Here is a 21,712-nt window from a genome sequence, read left to right as displayed (position 1 = left end):
CTCTGGACTCAGAGTCCTCCCCAGTCCACGAATCAGGTAGGTGTTTTCATTTGCATAGGAATCATCTTCTGAACAAGAAATGTCTGTGACCTGTCTCCCAAATCTCCCACACTTCCCCCAAGACTCCTCCTTTCTGATATCCATTAAGAGGTCCATCTGCAGACTACAACTTCCAGAACTCTGGAATATAGCTGGTAGGAGATTGTACAGGATAGGTCATGAGGAACTGCATCCTGGGATGTCTCATTGCTTTAGGAGAGGCCCTTATGTAAGGGCAAAATTGGGAAAAGGAAGAGAGGCCAGAGCAGAGCCCGTTGGAGTGGGGTGGGCATGGATCATATGAACAAGTCTTCACTGAAGGACTCAGAACATATCTAGGAGGAGATTCCCCTAGATGAATGCCTACAGGCTCCATAGCTGGACAAGAGGCTGGGCACACTAATCCCCTCTCCAGGTCTAGAACGTATCTAGTCCCCAGATGCTCAGGGAGATGATGAGAGAGCCTCTCATCCTTTCCCGCTCTGTGTGCAGAGAAAGGGAGAGCTCATTTCATTCAGAGAGCAGTAAACAAAATCCCCCTAAACTCAATCAGATAGAAAAAATTCACAAAATCTTTACCAAACTGATACCAAGTATTTATTTTTTTTAAAGGGCAAAGACAAAACAAAGCCTCTGGGAGTATCTTAAGGCCATTAACGATTCTGTCCAATCTGTTGCTATCCCACAAGTACACCTACAGGCTGTGTGATGAGAACTGATGAGAACCCACAGACACTGAAAGATTTTCAATCATCAAATATTCAATTATGTTCTCTATGTCCTATTTACTAGAGCGGAGAAGCAAACATTAAAAAAAAGTGGTTTGCCATAATAGGAATTGGTTTCAGTTTCGCACACACTGTACTCTCCTGGTTGCATTTGTTTGCTAGTGTAATTTAGCTGTCCACTAGCAAGCGACACAGACAATACCGTGTACAAGGAGAAAACACTGAACATTTGCTTTTAGGTGACCTGGAAACGGAGTAACATAAAATGAAAAAAGATTTTTTAATCACTCCATGATCTCCACTCATTGCCTTCTAATCTTCTCTCTTTCTGTTATTCTAACCATCCATTTATTGTCATTGTACACTATCTTTTAATATGCATCAATGGAGAATAACTGTTACAGAATTTACCGTATTAGTGTTCACTTTATGTAGACATTCAGACATTTTATTATGAATGTTTGTATTCCCCCTCCTATTCATATGTTAATGCACTAATCCCCAAGGTGATAGTATTTAGAGGTGGGGCCTTTGTGACACAATTAGGGTTAGAATAGGTCGTAATCGTGGTGCCTCATGATAGGATTAGTGGCCTTATAGGAAGGGGAAGAGAGAGAGAGAGATCTCCCTCTATCTCTGCCATGTGAGGACACAGCAAGAAGGCAGCCATCTGTAAGCCAGGAAGACAGCTCTCACCAGAAACTGAATTGCCCAGCACCCAGCTCTTGAATTTCCCAGTCTCCAGATCTGTGGGAAAATATATTTCCTACCCAGTTTAAGGTTTTTGTTTATGGCAGTCTGACCTAATATAGATTTCTATTTAATGGTGATATGGAAGATGATGATAATGATCGATAACATTTGGATTTGTACCATTTGTTGGGCATTGTCTTAGATGGTTTACACGCTTAAGGGCCTTTAATTCCACAGCAACATTATGAGTTAGGTGTTCTTAATTGGTCCCATTTGATAAATAAAGAGATTTTAAAGTCATTGAACCAAGGTCCTATAGTCAGGAAGTTGTAGATCTGGGACTTGAACCTAAGACTGTGACTCCAAAGGCTATGTCCTTTTCCAGTATTGGGTATAGTACTTCAGTTCTGAAAATTGTCAGTTGATGATTTTAGCTACCATGCAAATTATGCTTTGTCTGATAGAGTGTTCATCTATTTGCGTCTGTTTCTCACAACACCCCCAGGAGTAGGTATCATTATTATTTTTTTAAGATTTTATTTATTTATTTGAGAGAGAGAATGAGAGAGAGAGAGCATAAGAGGGGGTTGGGTCAGAGGGAGAAGCAGACTCCCTGCCGAGCAGGGAGTCCAATGCGGGACTCGATCCTGGGACTCGATCCCAGGACTCCAGGATCACGACCCGAGCCGAAGGCAGTCGCTTGACCAACTGAGCCACCCAGGCGCCCAGGAGTAGGTATTATTGATCTTGGCCTCAAACATTGGTATCCTTGGGTCACATTTAGTGCACTATCTGTGGTGCCTAATTTGCCACTCCACATTTTTTTTTAAAGATTTATTTATTTATTATTTTGGAGAGAGAGAGAGCAGTGGGGAGGGGCAGAGGGAGAGGGAGAGAGAGAATCTCAAGCAGACTCCTTGCTGAGTGCAGAGCCCAGAAGGAAGCAGGGCTCAATCTCATGACCCCGAGATCATGACCTGAGCCAAAATCAAGAGTGGGATGCTCAACTGACTAAGCCACCCAGGCATGCCATGCCACTCCACTTTGTAGCAGTGGCTGTCAGTGCCCACGCTATCCTTTCAAGTGTTATCATGTCATCATAGGTGAACTGCATTAAATTCCCAGAACACGTCTCACTTGCTGAGGACTTTTCCTGACTGCTGCAGCCAGTGTGCCCACATGCCCAGCGGGCCTGAATTCCCAGGTATTAACACCGGTTTCCCCCACGGCAAACCTCAACTGATGACTGATGAGAGTTGCTGTATAAATGCCCCCCTCCCTCACTGTGGGTGGCATAATCCTAACGGGTGTCCTTCACAGGTTCCCAGATTGGGGTTGAGCCCCAACTGCTGGTAGGGAAAACTTGCTTGTGGGCATGTCCTTTATTGTCTGCCTTCTCATCCCCATCTCAGTTACCATCCCATACTGCTGTTTTTCTGCACCTCTCAAAGTACTTGGGCTTGAATACCTTTTCTCAAATTCAGCTTCTGGAGGAGCCCAAACTAAGATAACTCTGCATTGGTGTGGGACAATCATTATATATTTTGTCTGGCACTTTAGGTCTCCATTATTTTATCTCCTCTCCCCAACCACATTGTAAGCGGTATGAATGTATAGTTGTTCCTTCATGACACCTAGACTCTCGTGTGTTTGGGATTCAAGGGTGTTGTGAAGGAGACTGAGCAGCTCATCCCACGGCTACTGGGTGGAGCCTCCAGGGGCAGGGCTGGGATCCTGATGCAAACTTGCTGTGGGCTGTTGTGACTCACGTACCCAACTTATTCTGCCTCTCCATCACATTCTATCTTGAGATGCTTAATGATCTCTTTGAGTTTTGGTCACCCATTAAAAACAGTGGCTATCTGGAAAGCAGCACCCTGATTTCCAATTTTCCCTGGTGCTGGATACTTCTAGGAATTTTCCATAAGCTTGTGTTTGGAAGTACCTATAATGTTTTTGACTAATAGGTTATTCCACACATTATTCCACTAATGTGCTTTCCTTTTATATCTGTGTCATAGCTGGCATAGCTGTTTATTACATTAAAAGAAGTTCGTTCGAACTTCCTTAATTCCAAGTTCGTGTTAGGATTAAATGCAGAATGAAGTTCATCTTTGTGTTACTTATTAAGAAAAAAGAGGGTCTGTTAAGTGTAGGTAAGTTTGGGAAATCCTTATCTCGTTAAGAGAAGCTTTTCTTTTATTGTTTAAACTCCTGTTTCACATACATTTATAAAGTAAACAGAAGCAGAGACTTGGCTTTGTTGCAATAATAACAAGCCATTCTTATATATTCATTAATGCAGAACTCTTGTTGGGTGATGTTGGTGTTTGAATGAATAAATGCACTGGGTAGGGTGCATGAAACATCCTGGACTCATCCAGGCTGCCCTGCTGGAGTCTGGACTCTGTGCTGCCATTTTATCTGTATGTTCTCAGGGAAGAAGGGAGAATTAGTTAAGCATGAAGCTTCCCATCACACTCATGGGCGGTATAATGGACACATTCTGAGTGGCTGCCCAGCTCCCAGTTCAACATGCTCCGATCCATAGGCATGGGGTCCCAGCTGCTATCCCCAATATGACTTTGCTTTCTTGGCAATAGCTAATTTTTTTTCAGTAGTATCCTCTGAATGTAAACCGGGTCATTTATATTCTCTCTTCTGGAAATTTTACAAATTTAAACTAAAAACAATGGACCTGAGAGTCATTCAGATTGAGTGATGTTAATGCCAACATTCCAAAAGAATAGTTCTCAATCCTGGCTATACATTGAGTTCTGCTAGAGAGCTTTTTTTTTTTTTTTTAAAGATTTCATTTATGTATTTGACACAGAGAGAGAGAGCGTGGGAGTGAGCACAAGCAGGGAGAGCAGTAGAGGGAGAAGGAGAAGCAGGCTCCCTGCTGAGCAGGGAGGCCAATGTGGGGCTCTATCCCAGGACCCCAGAATCATGACCCAAGCTGAAAGCAGACACTTAACCAACTGAGCCACCCCGGCACCCCTGGGGAGCTTTTTAAGTATACTTATTCATGGGCTCCATCCCCAGGGATTCTAATGTAATTTGTTTGAGTAGAGTCTTTGCATTGCTTGGGTTTCAAATTTACCCATGTTGGGGAGGCAAACTTTTCTTTTTTTAATTTTTATTTAAATTTTAGTTAGCTAACATACAGTGCAATATTGGTTTTAGGAGTAGAATTCAGTAACTCATCACTTACATACAATACTCAGTACTCATCACAGTAAGTGCTCTCCTTAATACCCATCATCCATCTAGCCCATCCCCCACCCATCTCCCTCCATCAACCCTGTTTGTTCTCTACCTTTAAGAGTTTCTTCCATATATTGGGTCACAAATCAGGTCTCAGTCAATACCAAAAGATTGAGATTATTCCCTGCATATTCTCAGACCACAGTGCTTTGAAACTGGAACTCAATAACAAGAAACACTTGGAAGAAATTCAAACACTCAGAAGCTAAAGACCATCCTGCTTAAGAATGTTTGGGTCAACCAGGAAAGCAAAAAAGAACTTAAACAATTCATGGAAACCAATGAGAACGAAAATACATTGGTCCAAAACCTATGGGATACTGCAAAGGCGGTCTTAAGGGGGAAATACATAGCCATCCAAGCCTCACTCAAAAAAATAGAAAAATCCCAAATTCACCAACTAACTTTACACCTTAAAGAACTGGAGAAAAATCAACAAATGAAGCCTAAGCCACGCATGAGAAGAGAAATAATTAAGATTAGAGCAGAGATCAATGAATTGGAAACCAGAAATACAGTAGAGCAGTTCAACATAACTAGAAGCTGGTTCTTTGAAAGAATTAATAAGATTGATAAACCGCTGGCCAGACTTACCAAAAGAAAAGAGAAAGGACCCAAATTAATAAAATTATGAATGAAAGGGGAGAGATCATGACTAACAGCAAGGAAATAGAAACAATTATCAGAAATTATTATCAATAACTATATGCCAATAAATTAGGCAACCTGGAAGAAATGGATACCTTCCTGAAAACTGTAAACTACCAAGACTGAAACAGGAAGAAATTGACAACCTGAATAGACCAATAACCAGTAATGAGATTGAAGCAGTGATCAAAAACCTCCCAAAAAACAAGAGTCCAGGGCCTGATGGATTCCCAGGGGAATTCTACCAAACATTCAAAGAAGAAATAATACTTATTCTCCTGAAGCTGTTTCAAAAAATAGAAACAGAAGGAAAACTTCCAGACTCATTCTATGAGGCCAGCATTACCTTGATCCCAAAGCCAGGGAAAGACCCCATCAAAAAGGAGAATTTCAGACCAATAGCTCTGATGAATATGGATGCCAAAATTCTCAACAAGATCCTAGCTAATAGGATCCAACACTACGTTAAAAGGATTATCCATCATGACCCGGTTGTATTTATCCCTGGGCTGCAAGGGTGGTTCAACATTCACAAATCAATGTGATAGAACACATTAATAAGAGGAGGGAGAAGAACCATATGGTCATCTCAATTGATGCAGAAAAAGCATTTGACAAAATACGGCATCCTTTCGTGATTAAAACTCTTCAGAGTTTAGGGATAGAGGGAATATTCCTCAGTTTCATAAAAACCATCTATGAAAAGCCCACAGTGACTATCATTCTCAATGGGGAAAAGCTGAAAGCCTTTCCCTTAAGATTAGGAACACGACAGGGATGCCCACTCTCGCCACTGTTGTTTAACATAGTACTAGAAGTCCTAGCAACAGACAACAAAAAGCAGACAACAAAAAGAAATAAAAGGTATTCAAATTGTCAAAGAAGAAGCCAAACTCTCTCTTTTCGCAGATGACATGATACTTTATGTGGAAAACCCAAAAGACTCCACCCCTAAATTACTAGAACTCATATAGCAATTCAGTAATGTGGCAGGATACAAAATCAATACAGAGAAATCAGTTGCTTTCCTACACATTAACAATGTAATGTAGAAAGAGAAATTAGGGAATTGGTTCCACTTACAGTAGCACCAAAAACCATAAGATACCTTGGAATAAACCTAACCAAAGAGGTGAAGGATCTATACTCTAGAAACTACAGAACACTTACAAAAGAAATTGAAGAAGACACAAAAAGATGGAAAAACATTCAATGCTCATGGATCAAAGAATGAACATTGTTAAAATGTCTATGCTGCCCAGAGCAATCTATACTTTCAACGCCATCCTGATCAAAATACCAATGGCATTTTTCAAAGTGCTGGAACAAAGAATCATAAAACTTGTATGGAACCAGAAAAGACCCCAAATCGCCAAGGAAATGTTGAAAAAGAAAAACAAAGCTGGGGGCATCATGTTGCCTGATTTCAAGTTATACTACAAAGCTGTGTTCACCAGGACAGCATGGCAGAAAAACAGATGCATAAATCAATGGGACAGAATAAAGAGCCCAGATGTGGACCCTCAACTCTATGGTCAACTAACCTTTGACAAAGCAGGAAAAAATATCCATTGGAAAAAAGACAGTCTCTTCAATAAAGGGTGCTGGAAAAATTGGACAGCTCTATACAGAAGAATGAAACGACCATTTGCTTACACCATACACAAAGATAAAATCTAAATGGATGAAAGACCTCAATGTGAGACAGGAATCCATCAAAATCCTAGAGGAGAACACAGTCAACAACCTCTTTGACATTGGCCACAGCAACTTCTTTCAAGATACGTCTCCAAAGGCAAGGAAAACAAAAGTGAAAATGAACTTTTGAGACTTCATCGAGATAAAAAGCCTCTGCACAGCAAAGGAAACAGTCAACAAAACAAAGAGGCAACCCACAGAACAGGAGAAGATATTTGCAAATGACACTACAGATAAAGGGCTGGTATCCAAGATCTATAAAGAACTTCTCAAACTCAACACCCAAAAAACAAATAATCAAGTCAAGAAATGGGCAGAAGACATGAACAGACACTTCTTCAAAGAAGACATACAAATGGCTAACAGACACATGAAAAAATGTTCATCATCATTAACCATCAGGGAAATTCAAACCAAAACCACATTGAGATACCACTTACACCAGTTAGAATGGCAAAAATTGACAAGGCAAGAAACAACAAATGTTGGGGAGATTGTGGAAAAAGGGGAACCCTCTTACACTGTTGGTGGGAATGCAAATTGGTTCAGCCACTTTGGAAAACAGTGTGGAGGTTCCTCAAAAAGTTAAAAATAGAGCTACCCTGTGACCCAGCAACTACACTACTGGGTATTTACCCCAAAGATACAGATGTAGTGAAAATAAGGGTCACATGCACCCCAATGTTCATAGCAGCAATGTCCATAATAGCTAAACTGGAAGGAGCCGAGATGCCCTTCAACAGACAAATGGATAAAGAAGATGTGGTCCATATACACAATGGAATATTACTCAGCCATCAGAAAGGATGAATACCCAACATTTACATCAACATGGATGGAACTGGAGGAGATTATGCTAAGTGAAATAAGTTAAGTAGAGAAAGTCAATTATCATATGGTTTCACTTATTTGTGGAACATAAGGAACAGCATGGAGGACATTAGGAGAAGGAAGGGAAAAGTGAAGGGGGGAAATCAGAGGGGGAGACGAACCATGAGAGACTATGGACTCTGAGAAACAAACTGAGGGTTTTAGAGGGGAGGGGGTGGGGGAATGGGTTAGCCTGGTGATGGGTATTAAGGAGGGCACGTACTGCATGGAGCACTGGGTGTTACATGAAAACAGTGAATCATGGAACACTACATCAAAAACTAATGATGTATTGTATGGTGACTAACATAACATAAAAAAAATAAATAAGCGTCTCTTATGGTTTGTTTCCCTCTCTCCCTTTTTCCCCCTTCCCATATGTTCATCTGTTTTGTTTCTTAAATTCCACATATGAGTGAAATCATATGGTATTTGTCTTTCTCTGAATTACTTATTTTGCTTAGCGTAATACATTCTAGCTCCATCCACCTTATTGCAAATGGCAAGATTTCATTATTTTGATGGCTGAGTAATATTCTATTGCATATATATATATATATATATACACCACCTCTTCTTCATCCATTCATTAGTTGATGGACATTTGGTCTCTCTCCATAGTTTGGCTATTGTTGATAATGCTGCTATGTGCATGTACCCATTTGAATTTGTATTTTTGTATCCTTTGTGTAAATACCTAGTAGTTCAATTGCTGGATCATAGCATAGCTCTATTGTTAGTTTTTTGAGGAACCTCCATACTGTTCATCAGTTTTCATTCCCACCAAAAGTGCAAGAGAGTTCCCCTTTCTCTACAGCCTCACCAACAGCTGTTGTTTCTTGTGTTGTTAATTTTAGCCATTCTGACAGGTGTGAGGTGGTATTTCACTATGGTTTTGATTTGTATTTCCCTGATAATGAGTGACATTGAGCATCTTTTCATGTGTCTGCCATCTAGGTGTCTTCCTTGGGAAAGTGTCTATTCATGTCTTCTGCCCATTTTTTAATAGGATTTTTTGTTTTTTGGGTGTTGAGTTTGATAAGTTCTCTATAGATTTTGGATACTAACCCTTTATCAGATATGTCATTTGTAAATATATTCTCCCATTTTGTAAGCTGCCTTTTAGTTTTGTTGATTGTTTCCTTCACCGTGCAGAAGATTTCTATCTTGATGAAGTCCCATTGTTCATTTTTGCTTTTGTTTCCCTTGCCTCCAGCGATGTGTCTAGTAAGAAGTTGCTGTAGTTGAGATCAAAGAGGTTGCTGACTGTGTTCTTCTCTAGGATTTTGATGGTTTCCTTTGTCACATTTAGGTCTTTCATCTATTTTGAGTCTATTTTTGTGTGTGGTGTAAGAAAATGGTCCAGTTTCATTCTTCTGCATGTTGCTGTCCAGTTTTCTATCCACCATTTGTCCAAGAGGCTTTTTATCCATTGGATATTCTTTCCTGCTTTGTGAAAGATTAGTTGACCATATACCTGTGGGTCCATTTCTGGGTTTTTTTATTCTGTTCCATTGATCTGTGTGTCTGTTTTTTGTGCCAGTACCATACTGTCTTGATGACTACAGCTTTGTAATATAGCTTGAAATCCAGAATTGTGATACTTCCAGTTTTGTTTTTCTTTTTCAGAATTGCTTTGGGTATTTGGGGTCTTTTGTGGTTCCATACAAATTTTAGAGTTGTTTGTTCTAGCTCTGTGAAAAATGCTGGTGGTATTTTGACAGGGATTGCATTAAATGTGTAGATTGCTTTTTAACAATATTTGTTCTTCCAATCCATGATCGTGGAATGCTTTTCCATTTCTTTGTTCCTCTTCAATTTCTTTCATTTGTGTTCTATAGTTTTCAGAGTACAGATCTTTTACCTCTTTAGTTAGGTTTATTCCTAGGTATCTTATTGTTTTGGTGCAATTGCAAATGGGATTGATTCCTTGACTTCTTTTTCTGCTGCTTCATTATTGGTGTATAGAAATGCAACAGATTTCTGTAAGTTGATTTTATATCCTGTGGCTTTGCTGAATTCATGTGTTAGTTCTAGCAATTTTTTGGTGAGTCTTTTGGGTTTTCTACGAAGAGTATCATGTCATCTGCAAATAGTGAAAGTTTGACATCTTCCTTGCCGATTTGGATGCCTTTTATTTCTTTTTGTTGTCTGATTGCTGAGACTAAGATTTCCAGTACTATGTTAAATATGAATGATGAGAGTGGACATCTTTGTTTTGTTTCTGACCATAGGGGAAAGGCTTTCAGTTTTTCCCCATTGAGGATATCAGCTGTGGGTCTTTTGTATATGGCCTTTATGATGTTGAGGTATGTTCCATCTGGGCCTACTTTGTTGAGGGTTTTTATTGAGAAAGGATGCTGTATTTTGTCAAGTGCTTTTTCTGCATCTATTGACAGGATCACATGGTTCTTATCCTTTGTTTTATTGACATCGTATGTCATTTCCATTTTTTGGAACAGTTTGAGAAGAATACGTATTAACTCTTCCTTAAATGTCTGGTAGAATTCCCCTGGGAAGCCATCTGGGCCAGGACTTTTGTTTCTTGGGAGATTTTTGATTACCTATTCAATTTCTTTGCTGGTTATGGGTCTGTTCAAATTTTCTATCCCTGTTTTAGTTTTGGTAATTTGTAAGTTTCTAGGAATTTGTCTATTTCTTCCAAATTGCCCAGTCTGTTGGCATATAATTTTTCATAGTATTCCCTTATAATTGTTTGTATTTCTTTGTGTTGGTTGTGATCGCTCCTCTTCTTTCATTTGTGATTTTATCTATTTGGGTCTTTTGGGTCTTTTCTCTTTTCTTTCTGATAAGTCTGGCTAGGGGTTTATCTATTTTATTCATTCTTTCAAAGAACTTGCTCTTAGTTTCATTGATCTGTTTTGATGGGTTTTTTGGTTTGTTTGTTTCTATATCATTTATTTCTGCTCTAATCTTTATTATTTCCCTTCTGCTGGTTTTAGGCTTTATTTGCTGTTCCTTTTCTAGCTCCATTAGGTGTAAGGTTGGGTTGAATATTTGAGACTTTTTTTGCTTCTTGTAGGTTTGTATTGCAATATACCCCCCTCTTAGGACTTCCTTTGCTGCAGGTTTGGACTGTTGTGTTTTCATTTTCATTTGCTTCCATATATTTTTTTATTTAATCTTTAATTTACTGGTTAACCCATTCATTCTTTAGTAGGATGTTCTTCAACCTCTGTATTTGAGGTCTTCCAAATTTTTTTCTTGTGGTTGACTTCAAGTTTCATAACGTTGTGGTCTGAAAATATGCTTGGTATGATCTTGATCTTTTTGTACTTGTTGAGGGCTGGTTTGTGACCCAGTATGTGATCTATTCTGGAGAATGTTCAATGTGCACTCGAAAAAAATGTGTATTCTGCTGCTTTAGGATGAAATGTTCTGAATATATCTGTTAAGTCCATTCAGTCCAGGATATTTCAAAGCCATTGTTTCCTTGTTGATTTCCTGCTTAGCTGATCTGCCCATTATTGTAAGTGGGTGTTAAAGTCCCCTACTATTATTGTATTATTATCAATGAGTTTCTTTGTGTTTATTATTCATTGATTTATCTTGGTTCTAGAATTTTAAATTTTGGCCTGACTAGATTTCATTTCTTTTATCTCTGTAGTAAGACATTCTCTAATGTCTTCTGTGCTTTTTTCAAGCCCAGCTAGTATCCTTATACTCATTGTTTTAAAATCTAGTTCAAACATCTTACTTATATCTGTATTGATTAAATCCCTGGCCATGAGTCCTACTTCCTATTCTTTCTTTTGGGGTGAATTTCTATATCTCATCATTTTGTCTAGAAGAGAAAAAAAAACCAATAAAACAAAACCCCCCAAACCCCCCTAGATCTTGGGTGTGTTTTGGTCTGCTTGTTTATTTCTTTCGTTTATTTAGTTTATTTTATTTGACAGAGACACAGCGAGAGAGGGAACACAAGCAGGGGGAATGGGAGAGGGAGAAGCAGGCCTCCTGCCGAGCAGGGAGCCCGATGTGGGGCTTGATCCCAGGACCCTGGGATTACCACCTGAGCTGAAGGCAGACGCTTTAATGACTGAGCTACCCAGGCACCCCCTGGTCTGCTTGTTTAAAGAATCTTCCAAAAGGTGGTCACTTTTCTACTTGTAGACTTGCACTTTTTGTTCTCTCAGACCTCCGGTTGATTCTTGAGGTGTTCAGAATGATTTGATAACTATTTAACTGTGTTCAAGGGACAAGGCAAGCTTAGGGTCCCCCTACTCCTCTGCCATCTTAACTCCTCCCATGAAAACTTTTTATTCTACCCTTCTTAATTCTTTGGCTAGTCTAATAATCAAATTAACATAGGACAGATCAATAAGAGAAAAACAAATTTAATCCTCCACAAAGAAAATGAGACTCAAGGATAAACTGGGCAGTTGAGGCTTATATGCCATCTTGAGCTAAGGAATGGGATAGCGGCCTGGGACTTCAGTGGGGAGGTGGGTGACTCATAGGGGCCATGAGAAGAGCAGATGTATGGTAATTAGATTTTTGTTCTGCCATACAGATAGGTCATTCAGTTTTAAAAAAGAAAAGTTATCTATTGGTAATAGATCTCTTTCTGGGCCAGGTCCCCTCTCTAAATTCTTTTAGGTAGTTTAAGGGAGAGTTAAAAGGTTTTCTTGAATCTGCTGGATCTTGATTGCCTCAAAATAGTCCACATGCCAAAGTAACACATTCTGGGGAAACTTGTTCTGAACCCTTTCACCCATGTGATTCTATTAGGTAATCAAGGTTAAAAATCAATGCACTATTGGAAATTGCCAAAGAAGCCCCTGGAACAGCACAGAATCCTTCTATTGTCCTTCTCTCTCTCTCTCTCTTTTCTCCTCCCTCCTTCCCTTCCTCCCTCCCTCTTTCATAGGTGTCTCTGAATCTAGCCCAAGTTAGTATTTATTCCTTACTACTAGAAGAATCATAATTATTATGGATTGAGGGGGAGAAGAATATACCACCTCAAAATATGCCTCTTAGGCATAAGGATTATTTTAGGCTGTTTATTTATTTTATTTTTTAAAAACATTTTATTTATCTGACAGAGAGAGAGAGAGTGCACAGAAGCAGGGAGAAGGGGAGAGGGAGAAGCAGGCTCCCTGCTCAGCAGGGAGCCTGATGCAGGTCTTGATCCCAGCACCCTGGGATCATGATCTGAGCTGAAGTCAGACGCTTAACCGACTGAGCCACCCTGGTGCCCTGAGGCTGTTTAGTTTTTAAGAAACAACAGACACAGTGGAAGTTACCCCTTTGTAAGAGACACTTACATGTATAAGGGAAATCTCCATTTCTAAGGGTATCTCCCTCTGTATCAGGAAGAGGGGGTTGACCAAGTCTGTAGAAACTCTTATCAAAGGGGAAGGCACTGAGGAATTTGCATAACAACCACATCCTTGTTTTCTGTGACCTGGTAACCTCCCATAAATGTCTTCCTAACCCGCCAATATCTTCTTTTGTCTTCACCTGGAGACATTATTTAAGGTGATGGCCTGGGCCATTTCAACGAGTTACTCAGTTTTCCTGGGTATCTCTCATGCATATAGGAGACATAGTTGTTATTAAACTTGTTTGGTTTTCTTCTGTTAATCTGCCTTCTTATTACAGAGGTGTCTCAGCCAAGAATCTAGAAGGGTAGAGGGTAGAGGAAAAATTATTTTTCCTCCCCCATAAGATGATATCCATGTCAAGATTACCATCTTTGGAATTTTTTTTGTTCATAGAAATATATCACTTAGCTACATAACCTCCCCTTTTGTTATTATGGATATGGGTTTTTTTTTTCAAGATTTTATTTATGAGAGAGAGAGAGCATGTGTGAGTGGGGGTGAGGTAGAGGGAGAGAATCTTCATGTAGACTCCCCGCTGAGTGCAGAGTCCAATGCAGGGCTCGATCCCCGACCCATGAGATCATGACCTGAGCTGAAACCAAGAGTTGGACACCCAACTGACTGAGCCACCCAGGCACCCCATGGATCTGGGTTTTTAAAAAATTGCTATTTTGTGTTTTCCAGTATTTCCCTAACACGTCCTGCATATTCCCCTTAAGATATGAATATTTTGTTTTTTTTAAGGTTTTCAGGCACTAATTCTATTCCCTTATTTTAGCTTCCTATTTTTATGTCTGCATAATTCTTGTCATACTGCCCAGATTGTAACTTTTGGGAGCAAACAATAAAGATAGAATGCCTTGATTTGCATTGGGTGAACTGGAGTTTAAATCTCTTCTCTTCACTCCCAGTAGCCCCAATGTGTGTATATGTGTTTGTGTATGCATGCACGCATACGTGCACATGTGTATTTTAGTATAAGTGCAGTGCCACTCCTCACACCTTAATGTATTATAAAATATCTCATTTATCTTTCTTCTTTTTCTGGCTGTCCTTCATTTTCCTTATTTGCTCTCCACATGATTCCAAAAAGATGAGAAACTTAATATGAGCATTTGTGTTGCTTACTGTCAGCCTGAAAAACAATTGCCAAAAAACTCTATTGGTTTGTATCATCAAACCTACATAGATTCACACACACACACACACACACACACACACACACACACACACACAATCAAATTTTAGTGTAACCAAATTGCCAGATATGCCTTTGGCATGGCTGCCTTGTCAGTGACCAGCTGAGACTTGTGATACAGGACTCAGGGTGTGTATGCTCCCCAGCTGTACTGACCAGCTGGCAGATGGCCCCATGCTGGCACAGCGGTACTGTTAGCCCCACTAGCAAGCCATTCCACCCAGAAATAGAACGAGAGGGTTGATTTCTCCCTCTGCACTGTCAGCAGATATGTCCCTTCAAAATCACTTAGGATACTTTCATAAGTATGAAGGAGTGCCATTTATTAGCTAAACTTATCTAATAACCTTATAGCCTTATTTAAGGTTGGGAGGACCCAGTGATTTTTAATTGAAAATGTTGGTTGTGAACTGCTATGAGATTTAATAATGTTATTTCTGTCTTAAAATTCCACTACCCAGGATTGAGCCAAAGTGCTTTTGTGAGTCACTTGGATTCATCTCCTGGCCAGCTGCACATTTGATTTTGAATTACTGTGCTGCCTGCATCCAAGGAAATGCCCACTGTTCTTCTCTCCTCTACACATGACATCCTTTCTAGTTTCTGTTTTAAAGTGAGGGATGATAAACTGGGCTGGTAATCAAGAGATAATCAAAACATAAATACAATCGAGAGATAAATATTTGGATTACATTTCTATCACAAATCGTTGCTTGACATCTGATTTAAGTAGGTTGGGATTTGATGGTAATTAACTGAAAAATTGTTGTACCATTCATCACTAAGCCGCCCAAAGATATCCAGCCTTCAGGAGTTATCATTCCTTTAATACTCACAAACAAACCAAATACACTCACGGCCCATCTCACATGTAATTGGGAGTTCCTGTATCTCTAGGAAGCAGGGGCAGGGGGTCTAAACTTCTTAGCAGGTCTTCCTTTGGTTTCCTGCTATGCTAAATTCCTATTTGTTGCCCTGCATCTGATTTCTTGGCCTGTGTCTTCCCTTCTGTTTTTTCATCAATTATGGAAGGCAATTTTGCTTTTAATTTTCTACCAGTTTTCTCTTTCCAAGATGGTCTACCTAATCAACTTCTACTGAAAATTTAGAGGCAAAGAGTTGTGTGGGTATGTGTATATTATGGGCTGAATTATTCCCCCCCACACTCATATATTGAAGTCTTAACCTCCATTACCTTAGAAAGTGACTGTATTTGAAGGTAGGGTTTTTAAAGAGGTAATTAAATTTAAACAACATCATTGGTGTGGACCTTAATCCAATAGGACTGATGTTATTATAAGAAGAGATTAGGACACAGGCATGCCCAGCAAAAATGACCATGTGAGGACACAGAGAGGAAGATGACCGTCTACCAGCCAAGGAAATAGGCCTCAGGAGAAATCAACCCGTTTGACACTCTCATTTCAGACTTCTAGCCTCCAAAAGTGTGAGAAAATAAATTTCTGTGGTTTAAAACACCCAATCTGTGGTAATTTGTGATGGGGGCAGCCCTAGAAAACTAATACAAGGCGTTATATCAGAACAGAGCACAGCACGAGAAACAATTCACAACTGAACAGTAGCCATCTTTACTTCAAAGATGTCTTTGGCTTCCCTCACCACTGAAGATGTCTCATGGCCATCTTTTCTTCTTATGATCTTGTTTTTTTTTCATGTTGTCAGTGTCTTCCTTTCTCTTTAGACCTCTTTATCTCTCCCTGATTCTTCCTCTAAGGAGGAGGAACTCTCATTTTTGTCCAGGAGAATGGAATTCTTAGGGAAGCACAAGGCTGGGTGCGTCCTTGAGGCACAGAGAGACCTGGCGGCTCCACCACAGCCCAGCTGTGGGCTTTGGGTAGCTTACTGAAGCCTCCATTCAACAGGTTCTTCTCTGTAAATTGGGGATGGCAATGGCACTTCTCTTACTGAGTTGTTTTGATGTTTAAATAAAACAGTGCATGTGAAGCACTCAGCAGAGTCCTAAGCTCAACAAACACCAGTTCCTACAACATCATCATCCCACCAAGTGGTACATTAGTAGATGGAGAAAAAGGATGATAAATTGATGCCAGTGCCCAACCAGCCTGCATGTAAATACTAAACAAGATCACATTTCCTTTGATATACAAATGGGCCAGGCAGACTCTTCTCTTTGAATTAGCACATCTCTTCTTTTATGAGTTCAGCTGTCTACTCCTCAGGGCTCCTGTGCAGGCACCTAGGTTCTTTGAAGGCCTGACAGCACTAAAGTGGGCGAATACAAAGGAGCCACTGAACAGGTATATTGCTTGCCTGCAGTACAGAGCTCAAGTTGTCCTTCTGGCTCACAGAAGGTTCGGTCCAATTCATAGAGTAGGAGAACAGAAAGGAGTCTGGGGCAGGAATCTTAGTTAAGAATAAATAATGTCTGTGTGTGTATGTGTGCGTCTTTCTTGGGGGCACAGTATACCAGTAAATAGCAGGATACAGAGATCTAACCCTTGTCACCTTTACTAAAACCAATAGAAATTTTTTTGGTGTTACTGAGGCACAGGTAGAAACAGCCTGTGCTGATTAAGTTGCTGGCCCCAGCAACTTAAGACCGACCAGCCTGCAAAGGTTGGCTTCCTCACCGCCAGGGTAGGGCCCCCTTTGTAACTCACAAATGGTGAGTGAAACTATAAGAGGCCAGCAGCCAGAGTACCCCCAAAGATGTGCAATCCCAGAGAAATGATGCTTTAAGCACCCAATGCAAGAAGATTGATTCCCAAGTGACACCAGTCTGTGGCCGCTAGGGATCTAAGTTGTGCAAAGGTGTCAATACATTCTGGTATCGAAACTTGATTTCATCTCCTTTGAAAGCTTTCCCTATTATGTGTAGTTAATGAAAGGCATTGAGAAGAAAGCACCATTCAAACCTTGACTTTTTGTCTAATATGAATCCTTACAATTTCTCACACAGAGCTTTTAGGGGGTAGTTATTAATTACACACATTATGGATTATACAATCAATATGCCTGAATTCCTCTAAATTATCCCATAATTTGATCACAGAGTAACTCAGTTAACAAGGCAGAAATAACTTTTAAATGATGCCTAATTACCACCCTAACCACCAGATGTCAGTTTTCAAATGCAGGTCACAGATCAAAAGGCATTTTTTACAATTGTAGGGGACGGAACGGTGGCTGGTGAAGGAAGTTCAACAGTCCTGGTACATGACTTCCTGGGGAGTGTGTCTGGAAAGAGAGCAGCATGGTAGGAACTTCATTTCCATTTGAACAGTGCTGACTGGATGATGGAGCTGGTGTGTGTCTGTGTGCTTTGTGATAGTCACGGTATCCTGTGATGATAGTGAGCTTCCTGTGATAGATTTGTGTGCTTCCTATGATAGACAGGGATCCTGTGATGAGGGAGTTGGTGCGTGTCACGGTCTGCCTGGACCCCAGAAACCATCATGAGATCCCCAAATAGATGTTGAGTTGAACTGAATACCCCTGGCAGTGTTGCCCTGTAGGTGACGAGGTGGCTGTATGGTGGACGTGAAGGGTGGGAGGGCAGTGAGGAATCTTTCGTGTTCTCTCCAAGCGGTGCATCCCTCCCACAACAGCCAGCAACCCAGGGACTGCATGACTTTCAACAGAGCCCCTCAATCCTGTGAAATTTGAAAATTTGAAACTATACATCCTTCTCCACCTGAAGGCGCCCCTTGGTGTGAGATCAGTAAAACTATTTTCATTTGTATGAAAGAAGATGTAGCCTTGCCATGAATGTTTTTGGTTTTCTAAATTGGCCCTCCTGTATGAACTGAGGTACAGCCTGATTTTCTGACTTCCTGATTCCAGGCTCATGGGGGTGCTGAGGAGGGTGGGTTGGTGTGGTAAAGGCAGTGTGCTCTTTGAAGTTACAGGGACTTGTCTTCTAATCAGAGAGTCTCCACTTTTTTTTTTTTTTTAACTTTGAGCAGGATAAGCTGAGGGGAAAATGTAGATGCCGACACCTCTTTCTTAGAGTTATTGTGAAGACGATATGAAACACTGTTACTACTGCCCGTGGTAGGTCACAGTAACCCGCAGCGCTCACCCCGGCATCATCAGTGTTGTCCATCATCAGAACCGTCTTCTCTGCTCATAGTTTCATAAACATATGAAGCCCATTGCTGACCGGCAGTGTGTGCTTATCCCCCACTTCTGTATTTTGTTCCATCTTCTAGAGCACACCTGTTCTCCCAGGTGGGGCTTGAGTCTAATCTGCGCCTCGCCTCACGCCTCCTGCCCAGGACAAGCCTCCTCTGTTCCACTCTGAGCTTGCCTTGCTACTGTTTGTTGCCCTGTCTTCTAACCTTTTCTTCTATCTGCTTTTTCTCCCCACTGAAGGTTCTGGAAGGCAAGAACTCGCCTCACTCTGTGTTAGCCTTGTTGGTTCTATACCAAGTAGAGTCCATATAATAAGAGGTCAATACTTACTTGAACGATGAATAAAAACATATGCAAATTGTTAAGTATATTCTCTTGGTGATGTCAGTGGATATGGAGTAAAACACACAGAAAGTAGTTGGGAAAAACCTCTGAACTCACCCAGTCCATCTTTCATTTAACAAGTAGGGAAACTGAAACCCAGAAAAGCAATAGGCACTTGTACTCAGAGTTTTAACTTAACCTGTATTCCTATTGCCTGAACTATATCTTGTTCAGTAAAAGTATACAGAAGTTTTATGTCATAATAAACCTAAACATGCGGCATTTCGGTAGAAGCATATTGGATTCTTTGTATGTGGACTGCCAGAAAATGTCTCCTTAAAAAAAAAACCAAAAAAAAAAAACACCCTGAATTTTTTTTTTTTAAACCAGGAACAATCCAGCATACTGACATTTATGCTCCCAGACCAGACCACTATATATCTGTGTGCTCATTAGAGTGGGAACTTTTAGCTGCCTGCCCTGCCTCTTTTTTCCTTTCTAATAATCCTGGATTTTTGTTCAGGTCGACTTTCCTCCTTCATGCAGCCCATGAGATTCAGAGGAAGCTGCCTCAGTTTGGCTCCAGGGAAGGATAAAACATGATCTAAGACTTTAAGCCAATCTGATTAATTTTGGCGTCAGCCAGTTTGAGAATGGATATATTTTAGTATTTTGACCAATGAGCCAAGAAAAATGGTTTTTCAGGGCTTTATGGGAAAATCCTTCTCCCTTTCCTAGGATCCTTCTGGGAACCATTCTTTCTCTCCCACTGAATGTGAATAGCATGCCATGCGGCCCAGACTTGTATTGGAAGCATCCTAAGGCCATAAAAGGAACCAGCCTTGAGATAAAACAGCATTGTGGACAGGCTCTTCATGATATTGTCCAGCTGTGGATCAGCAACAACACCACCACTTGTGGGCCTCATGTGACACTAGATAATAGAGTTCCTTAATGTTGAAATCTATTGCTTGCCTAACATCCTAACAGAAGTGCTCATGGGTAGATATTTTCCTGTACGTTCAAAATGGTTCCCTGACAGGTAATGAAATACGATATCAGCTGTAATATAAATTAAAACACTTACAAACTCTCCAGGGAGTTCTGAACTATTTAAATGCTTCAGAGCATGGTTAGAGATTTCCAGAATAGTGACTTCTTAAATATCACTGAAACGCCTACCAGCCCTAAGGGTCTCTGACTCTGAATGCTAAAGCTTCATGGATACCAGCTTGGAACAAGCTCTTGGTGGAAGTGGAGAATTTTGTAGGTCTGATGTAGATCGGGGTTGATAAGGATGATGGGGAAGGAAGAGCTCTTAGCATGCACAGTGAAGATAAAACTCCTTAATGCCTTTATTAAATTTCTGAGAAATCTCTTGTTTGCATGATACGACTTAATAATAATGTCATAATATTAATTGTTATACATTTTGTGCCAAATAACGTATAAACATTTGCCCATTTAATTGTTCTAGCTACCGTGGTGTTGTTATCCCTATTTAGTAGAGAGGTAAACTGAGACTTACACAAATTAAGAACCATGACAAAAATCCAACAGACGGAAGATAGAAAAGGGGGCCACCATTTCAGCTTATGAGCGGTTTTTCTTTAAAACCTGGGCTATCAGCCAATATACTATATTGCCTTAAAACAACATTATCATTTTGCTAATTTATTTATAGTGAGCAATGAATATTCACTAAGTGCCGGGCACTGTTCTAGGCCCAGTAGAATACATTAGTAAATAAAATAAGGTTGTGCTGTTGCGGAGCTTACATTCTAGTAGGGGAGGATGCACTAAAAAAACAAGTGCAGAAACATAGGTACTTTTGTGTATATAATGCATACACGATGTAAAATGTAATGAGGATAGCCAGAACTCTTTCTGTGTGACCTCTTTACAAAAATATTAACGTCTAGTGGGTCAAGGTGTACAGCTAACAAACAAAAAACTGGTGCATTTCAGAGATGGGCCGGGGCTTTGGTAGGGATGGCTACACCTGCGGAGTCTGAGCATCGCCAGCTGCTCCCCCAGGACACTATTTCAGTTGGCCACCCGCCCCCCGCCCCAAGTTAGCCATGTGCCACCGAAAAGCTGGGATCAAAAATGGCCATATGCCCGAGAAAATGCAATGGGACTTGGTGGAGTGTATTACCCAGGCATTGGAGGAATATAGAGAAGACCACTGCGGCCCATATTCAGGAGTTTGATAAGAAGTACAACCCCAAATGTCGCTGCAACGTGTGGAGGAACTGCGGTAGTCACGTGACACACGGAACCAAACGCTTCATCTACTTTCACCTGGGCCAGGTGGCCATGCTTCTGTTCCAACCTGGTTAAAGGTACAGACTGTGTCACACACCCAGGGATCGGTCCAAAAACAAGGACTAAAGCCTACCTTTCAAATACCAGAGACTGAAGTCTTCGACCTCGTCTAAGGGAACGCCTTGATCTTTGAACCTTTATTGTGTTGTTTTGTACAGGGCATTCTCTGTACGAATTTATGGTGTTTATAGAAAAATTAGCAAAACAGCTTCCATTTGTATTTGTTTTCTATTCCATGCCTCTCTGCCTCTTGTTTTTTCTCCTCAAAATCCATTCCTTTCAAAAAAGAAAAAAAAAATCTCTTGGAGAAGCAAAACAAAACAACAGAAACTGGTGCCTTTCGACTCTAGGGGAAAACCCTGCCATGGTTAGATTGTTAAGATGAAGTCAGTGGCTCTCGGTCAGACGTTGCAATCTCCAACGGCTGCCAGTAGGTGGCAGTCATGCCTTATAAA

At 40.5% G+C, this 21,712-nt stretch overlaps 1 pseudogene; it reads left to right on the top strand.

The window, feature by feature from the left end:
- Positions 1-21,010: 21,010 nt before the first annotated feature.
- Positions 21,011-21,272, top strand: LOC113918670 (annotated as a pseudogene).
- The last annotated feature ends 440 nt before the right edge of the window (positions 21,273-21,712 follow it).

The sequence above is a fragment of the Zalophus californianus genome, chromosome 1 (genome assembly GCF_009762305.2).
Source record: "Zalophus californianus isolate mZalCal1 chromosome 1, mZalCal1.pri.v2, whole genome shotgun sequence".
In the NCBI taxonomy this organism is placed as follows: domain Eukaryota; kingdom Metazoa; phylum Chordata; class Mammalia; order Carnivora; family Otariidae; genus Zalophus; species Zalophus californianus.
This window is presented reverse-complemented; position numbering and strand designations above follow the sequence as displayed.